We start from the raw sequence: 7,798 nt of genomic DNA on the forward strand, positions 1-7,798 counted from the left end.
TCGAAGCAAGAATATTTGCGACCAGCCTGCAGCCAACGGAACTGAAGAGCTGCCTTGCATGTGGTGCACGGGAACCTTCCATGCACACACCAGCCAGCGAATAGCGCAAACGCCGGATAATCATGCGTCGAGTACATGTACCACACATGCATTTTGAAATTTGTTTTGGTAGCCGCGTCGTAGGTCTTGATCCCATTATCCCAGGCTTCTTGCAACTCATCCTTAAGCGGCTGCATGTACACATTCATATTCTTCCCCGGATAGTTGGGCCCTGGAATTATCAACGTCAGGAAAATGTTCTTTCTTTTCATAATCTCTCCGGGTGGCAAATTTAGTGGAATGACAAATACAGGCCAACAACTGTATTGTGCTGCCATCATACCATACACATTGAACCCATCCGTGTTGATGGCAACTCTAGGTTGCCTTGGATCTTCCGATTTATCCTTATGTAATGCATCGAAGTGCCTCCACGCAAAACCATCTGAAGTGTGTACCAGCATCTTGTTCCCATCCGCATCTAGTTCGGTTCTTTTGCCCAATTTGTGCCATGTCATCTGTCTGGCCGTCTCTTCGACCATGAAAAGACGTTGAAGTCTTGGTATGATGGGCAGATATCGAAGAACACTAATGGGGATTTTGGTCTGATTCTTCTCACCCATGCCGTTGTCTACCACAATATACCTGGAAGAATTGCAAATGGGGCAATAGTTCAAGGCCGCATACTCAAGCCTAAATAAGGCACATCCATTCTCACAGGCATGTATCTTCTCATAGGGCATCTTAAGTACACGGAGGATTTTCTCTGACTGGTACAGGTTTGCAGGCAGTACATGGCCTTTGGGTAGAAAGCGTCCAAATATCGTCATCATCGCGTCGTAGCATTCTCTGCCTAGGTTGACTTGAGCCTTCAGAGCCATTACTTGCGCGATGGCATCCAGCTGACAAAGCTCAGTCTGCTCGTGGAGAGGACGTTTTGAAGACTCCAGCATTTCATAGAAGGCCTTTGCAGATTCCTCCATCTCATCATCCGAATCCCGAGCATCATCAAAGTCTTGCACCATGTCTTCAATCCCGGTACCATGCTCGTCGGTGCGACGACGAATCACCTCAGCTCTGGCACGTTGGTCAGACTCACCATGAAAAGTCCACACCGTATAATTAGGCGTAAAACCCCACTTCTGCAAGTGTTTACCCATTTCAAACTTTGTCTGCTTTTTCCAGTTGTCGCAGTTGGGACAGGGGCACCATGTTTTTTGCTGGCCATTTGCAAATGCGGCTCTCACAAACCCCCTGGTTTTTTTGAACCATTTATGGGTCATGTCTTTCTGACTAGGGTGACCAGTGTACATCCATGCACGATCACTCATGTTGCCTAGCTACCTATGGGGGCACAAGAAATAAATACATAATTCATCATCTATATTCATACGCTAATCAAGTTTGTCAGTTTTATTACGTCCATGCAACCTACACGCTAATAGGTAAAGATAGGTCCTAATCCCACCCGAGTATGTGTAGACTGGGTTCGTTTTCCCATGCTCTGCTCTAGATGCGACGCAGAATTTTGGCAGCACCTCCCCGCTGTTCTCCTGATACACGTCTCGGCAATAAGCAGAGAGGATGTGTACCCGGAGAACAACAGGGGAGGCACTGACGAAATTCCGCATCGGATCCGGAGCACAGCATACGAGAAAACAAACCCAATCTACACATACTCGGGCTGTCCATGGATAATGTTGGACAATTCGAAAGGATGGCGGTTATAAATATGCAAAGGAATGCATATTTATAGATGTCGCCCTTTCGAACGGGAGACGCATACTGGTCACGCATACTCATGATTGAAGAAACCTATAGCTAGCAAGTTTCATTGGCACGAAGACCGGGACAGAGCAAATTAAGGGGGTAGGAGGAGAAGTCATTTGTGCTCACCAACAAACGGAAGGGCGGAGCTCGTCCAACGCACGTGGAGGTCGTCGAACAACTGCACATTGAAATTCACCCGATCAACACAAATACGATGTTTTTATAATTAACATGATCGGAAAATATGTGACCTAACTCATAATTTACAAAACTATGACCCCGTGGGCCTCTGGAAGGCCGAAAAGCACCTTCTCGTTCAAAAGAAGGCAGAAGAGGTGTCGGGGGTCGGGGCTTAGTGGCGTCGGGAGTCAGTGCCGTCGAGGGTCGGTGGCATCGGGGGTCGGGGGTTAGTGGCGTCGGTTGTGGGGGGTCAGTGGCGTCGGGGGTCCAAGGTCAGTGGCGTCGGGGGTCCACGGTCAGTGACGTCGGGTGTCAGTGGCGTCGGGGGTCGGGGGTTGGTGGCGTCGAGCATCGGGGGTCGGGAGTCGTGGGCCGAGGGTCTGGGTCGGGGGCAGTGGCGTCGGGGGTCGAGGGTTAGTGGCGTCGGGGGTCAGTGGCGTCGGGGGTCGGGGGTCGGGGGTCAGTGGCGTCGGAGGTCGATGGTCGGGGGTCAGTGGCGTCGGGCGTCAGGGGTCGGGGGTCGAGGGTCAGTTTCGGGGTGCCGGGGTTCCCTTTTCCTCTTCTTTCTTCTTCTCCTCTCTCCTCTTTTTCTTCTTCTTCTTCTTCTTCTTCTTCTTTTTTCTCCTCCTACTCCCCCTCCTCTTTTTCTCCTTCTATTCTTTTTCTTCTTCTTCTTCTTCTTCTTCTTCTTCTTCTTCTTCTTTCTCCTCCTCTTTCTCCTCCTCCTCCTCTCCTCTTCTTCTTCTTCTTCTTCTTCTTCTTCTTCCTTTTTCTCCTCCTCCTCCTCCTCTTCTTCTTCTTCTCCTTCTTCTCCTGCTTTTTTTCCTTCTGCTTTTTTTCTTCTAACCTAACTAACTAACCTAATTAGCCTAATAATCTAACCAAATAAACTAACTAAATTACCCTATATATAATAAAAAAACTAACTAAAGTAATTAACTTTTTTAAAAAGAAAAACAGGAAAAACTCACCGGCAGGGGGCGGCGGCAGGGGGCGGCGGCGGCAGGGGGCGCGCGGCTGGGGGCTCGCCGCAGGGGGCGTCGGCGGCAGGGGGCGGCGACGGCAGGGGGCGCAATGCAGGTGGCGCGCAGTAGGGGGCGGCGGCGGCAGGGGGCGGCGACGGCAGGGGGCGCAATGCAGGTGGCGCGGGCGCGCGGCAGGGGGCGGCGGCGGCAGGGGGCGGCGGCAGGGGGCGGTGACAGGGGGCGGCGGCGGCAGGGGGCGCGCCGCAGGGGAGGTGCTCACCGTGGGGGTGGGTCGCCGCGGGGAGGTGCCCTCGCGGGGAGGGGATCCCACGGGGAGGGGGTCGCCGGGGGGGTGGGCTCGCCGGGGGGGTGGGCTCGCCGCGGGGAGGGGATCTCGCGGGGAGGGGGTCGCCGCCGTGGAGAGAGAGAGTGGTCGGGGTGAGAGAGAGAGAGAGAGACAGTGAGCGAGGGGGGGTAACGGCCGTTATAGGGCTGCCCCTTTGCCGTCCGCCCCCCGATGGCAAAGGGCCGTATGGCAGACGGCAAAGGCCCGCGGACGGCAAAGGCCCCCGGATTTCGGACACGGCAGGCATGGGACCCACGCGTCCCCTTTGCCGTCTGCCCTGGGGCTCTTTGCCGTCTGCTGGCAGACGGCAAAGGACCCACACATGGCAAATAGTATTTTTGCCATGTGTCAGTTCTTTGCCGTCTGTATTGTGTCAACTGATGGCAAAGAGGTTCTTTGCCGTCAGCCAGCAGACGGTAAAGAACTGGCTGACGGCAAATTTCTGGATTCCAGTAGTGATAGGTAATTACCTTCATGTATTGCTCCTTCTTCAGAAACTTTCCGCGGCAATCCTTCTTCTGCTTCTTAATACCACGTGTGGGGTAGTAGTCTCGAATAGCCTGCGGCCGAGCCTCGTGGCGTAAGTTCTGTAGTAACTGCCTACACTCGGCCTCGAGAACCTTGGCCGCCTCGTCCTCATATCCATCCTCACACCTATGGAAGGTCTGCAATCAAACGTGAAAACACCGATTAGTACAATAATTAGCTATGTTGTTAATTTTAGATTGTGTAAAAGGATAATTTACCCAAAAGCTCTTGATCACCATCTCGGCCCTCGTGTGGCACAAGACACCATCTATAATCTCCTCCAGCGGGGCCTGCGCAACCTGGTAGTGCTCCCAGGAAAATTCTAGTGTAGGAACCTGACCCTGACCAGGCAACGTGACAAACCCCGGGAAATTTGTCTGGCAAAACACACCAAGGACGGAGTTCGGCTTGCGCAATCAAGAGGGTGTACCTATCCCCTGCAGTATGATAAGGTCAACGCATTAGATATTTGAACAAAGTTGAAGGTAAAAGCTAAAAAAAGAGTAAATGTTCTTACCTATCTCCTTCAGGTTTAATAACCGGCCTCTGCTCGCAGGTAGCCGGCACGACCGGGAGACGTGTACTACCACGTTTGTACACGTGGCCTCGTCCACCTGCACATCGCCCTCACTATCCGTAAACTCATCCCCGCCATCCCTGCCCCCTGAGCCACCCGGACCCTCTGTCCAATCCGGCAACTCGGTCCGATCCGGCCAAGTATCCCATCCGGGCCTCTCCACGTTGGGTGAATCCTATGGAACCGTAGTCTCGTGTGCCGAATGCACCTCGACCCGAGGTTGATCCTGGACCAGAGTCTCATGGGACGAATGCCCGTCAACACCAGGCTCCTGGACCGGAGTCCCCGTAGCCTGCTCCGCACACGGGTCGTCCATAGTAGTCCTATGCTCGGGTGAATGAGCTGGTGGTGGTGGCGAGAATGGCTCAATAGTCCTCCTGGATCTTCCGCGGCCACCACCTCTCCATGTACCCTTCCCCTTCTTCCCTACCCGACCAGCACCTCTCCCAGTGGGCAATGCCGCCGATGAAGAAGAACCCACAGGTGGTGTCGACAGACTGTCTGCCATGGCTCTACGAAGACATAGGGGTCGAAGGGAAGTACCACCCCTCGTGCGGGGCGGCTGGGAAGAACCCGTCGAGCGCTCTGGACTAGCGCCCACCATCTTTCAGCACCTGGTGACCTGCCATGATAAAGATTAAAAGAAATTAGTACAACATAAAAAAATTGAATAACTGAAATGAATAATAATATGTACATGAATAATAAAGATTAAAAAATATATAATTTAAGTTGTGAATCTTACAAACTAATAATCATCATCAATAGATGCATCATCATCATCACTATCACGCATGTCTTCATGAATGACGTGCTCGTCGGGTTCAACGGCGTGAAGTTGTGAAAGGCCTTTCTTTAATCGTTGAAGCATGGACAGGTCATTCGCATCAGTAACCTCTACGAGTTCTAGGTCTTCTGGTTCCGACTCAGGGGTGGAGTTGGATTCATTGTCGCTGTCTACTTCCATGTTCTTGGGTGAAGCACAACGGTTCTTCAATCGTTTCTTGGAAAGACGTGTTTCTTGGAAGAATTCTCCATCATATGTGTGTGGGTTAATGTGAGGTTCATAATCCTGTTCATTTGGGAGAGGTGGTCTGACATGTGGCGGCACTTCATAAACAACATACCAACCTTCCAGATTCGTATCCGTTTGGCATGCCCACGGTAGATAGAAAACTTGGGTCGCCTGTTGAGCCGTAATATAGACATCGGGAACATCTAAATGGGTGTTTGGATTGATTTCGACTAGTCCTATATGTTCATGAGTCCTTCTAGTCTCCTTCGGCTGGAACCAATAACATTTTAAGACTACGACGTTCGGTGGGTTTTCACCATTGAATTGAAGTTCATAAATTGCTTGAACTCTTCCATAATACTCGATAACACCTTCGCCGATAGCAGAGACACCACAATTTGTAGATTTCCGGTCGGGCATAGATAGGCCTTCGCCAAAGGTACGAAAGAGATACCCGTTGATGTTGTATTTCTCAAATGAACGGACCTTATAGTCAAAACCATTAGCGACTTGTCTCAATTAGGCGTCCATAGACTCTGAATTAGCCTACAAGTTCAATACGAAACGATTGTTGCATTAGCCGCAAGTTCGACCAAGAAATGAAATGGTCCATTATTGATAATTACCGTTTGTTTGAACCAAGAGATGAAACCGGGATAGCCGCCTCTTGTCTTTGACAGAAGATCATACTCTTCGACGGAATCATTTTCGATCACCGCTCCATCCGAGAATTTGGCGACGTAACGGCTGTTTGAAATATCCGGGAATAAGAGCAGTTCAAATGAATTAGAAGTTACGAGAAAATGTGCCGAGAACTCCCTCGATGTACAGCCGCACTTCTGTTAGCTTGTTGAAGATATACAACGAAATGTTCCGCCATTCTTCAACATCCAACGTTATTGGTTTCGAAGCACCAGCTGGTGCGAGCTTCCCTTTGAATAGGTTGGGGTTGGACCGACCTTTTTTAGGGTCTGCATCATTGTGCCGAGGCTTCGGGTTATGCAAATGATGATTTTTGGCTTCATAGTGTGCTGTCACAAAATTTGCCACCTCCTCAGTAATGAATGCCTCAGCCATCGGTGCTTCAATTCTACGCTTATTTTTACATTTAGCTCGAAGGGTCGTCTGCATCCTCTTAGTTGCATAGCACCAACGATCATGCACGGGCCCACCCAATCTTGCCTCGGTCGGTAGATGTAAAATCAAATGCTGCATTGGATTAAAGAAGCCGGTGGAAAGATCTTCTCTAACATGCACAACAACTCCGGTACAAACTCCTCCATGTCTTCTACCACGCCAGGCGACAATTCTTTCGCACAAAGAACACGGAAGAAATAGCTCAGCTCCGCCAGTACTAGCCATTCATCCTCACGAATAAAGCCACGTAACATCACCGGCATTACCCGCTCTAGCCATATGTGCCAATCATGACTCTTGAGACCAAAGATTTTTATTTTTTCAAGACTCGCTCCCCTCTTTAGATTCGCTGCATACCCATCGGGGAACATCAAGTGCATTTTGACCCACAAGATAATTTCCCTCATAGCTGGCCTTCCAAGATTGAACCAGGCCTTTGGCTTCGACCACTTCTCCTTTCCTTTGCCTTCTCGCATGTTTTGTAACGAGCTATGACATAGTGTCTCTTGATCGACTCTAGCCTTAATATTATCCTTTGTCTTCCCATCTATGTCGAACAATGTACCAAAAATAGCCTCTCCGATATTCTTTTCAGTGTGCATCATGTCGATATTGTGTGGAAGAAGGAGGTCTTTGAAGTAAGGTAGATCCCAGAAGCATGGCTTGTGAGTCCAGGCGTGTTTTGAATTATACCCCTTGAAATACCCTGGACGCTCTGGATGAGGCTCGAGGGCGTTTAACTGATCGAGGATCTGTTGGCCTGTCAACGCAGGTGGTGCCAAGTTTTTGACAACTTTACCTTTGGTAAAGGTCTTCTTGTATTTTCTGAACTGATGGTCAGGATCCAGGAACTGTCTATACAAGTCAAAGCAAGAATACTTCCTACCCTCCTGCAACCAATGAAACTGAAGAGCTGCCTTGCATTGGGGGCACGGGAACCTTCCATGCACACACCATCCAGATAATAGTACAAGTACCACACATGCATTTTGAAGTTATGTTTTCTAACGGCATCGTATGTCTTGACCCCATTATCCCAAGCGTCTTCCAATTCATCCTTAAGTGGCTGCAGGTACACATTCATATTCTTCCCCAGATAATTGGGCCCTGGAATTATCAACGGCAGAAATATGTTCTTTCTTTGCATAATCTGTCCGGGGGGGGAGATTGAGTGGAATGACAAATACAGGCCAACAACTATATTTAGTTGCCGTCATGCCGAAGGGATTAAAACCATCCAT

Source organism: Hordeum vulgare, chromosome 5H, assembly GCF_904849725.1.
Source record: "Hordeum vulgare subsp. vulgare chromosome 5H, MorexV3_pseudomolecules_assembly, whole genome shotgun sequence".
NCBI classification, from domain to species: domain Eukaryota; kingdom Viridiplantae; phylum Streptophyta; class Magnoliopsida; order Poales; family Poaceae; genus Hordeum; species Hordeum vulgare.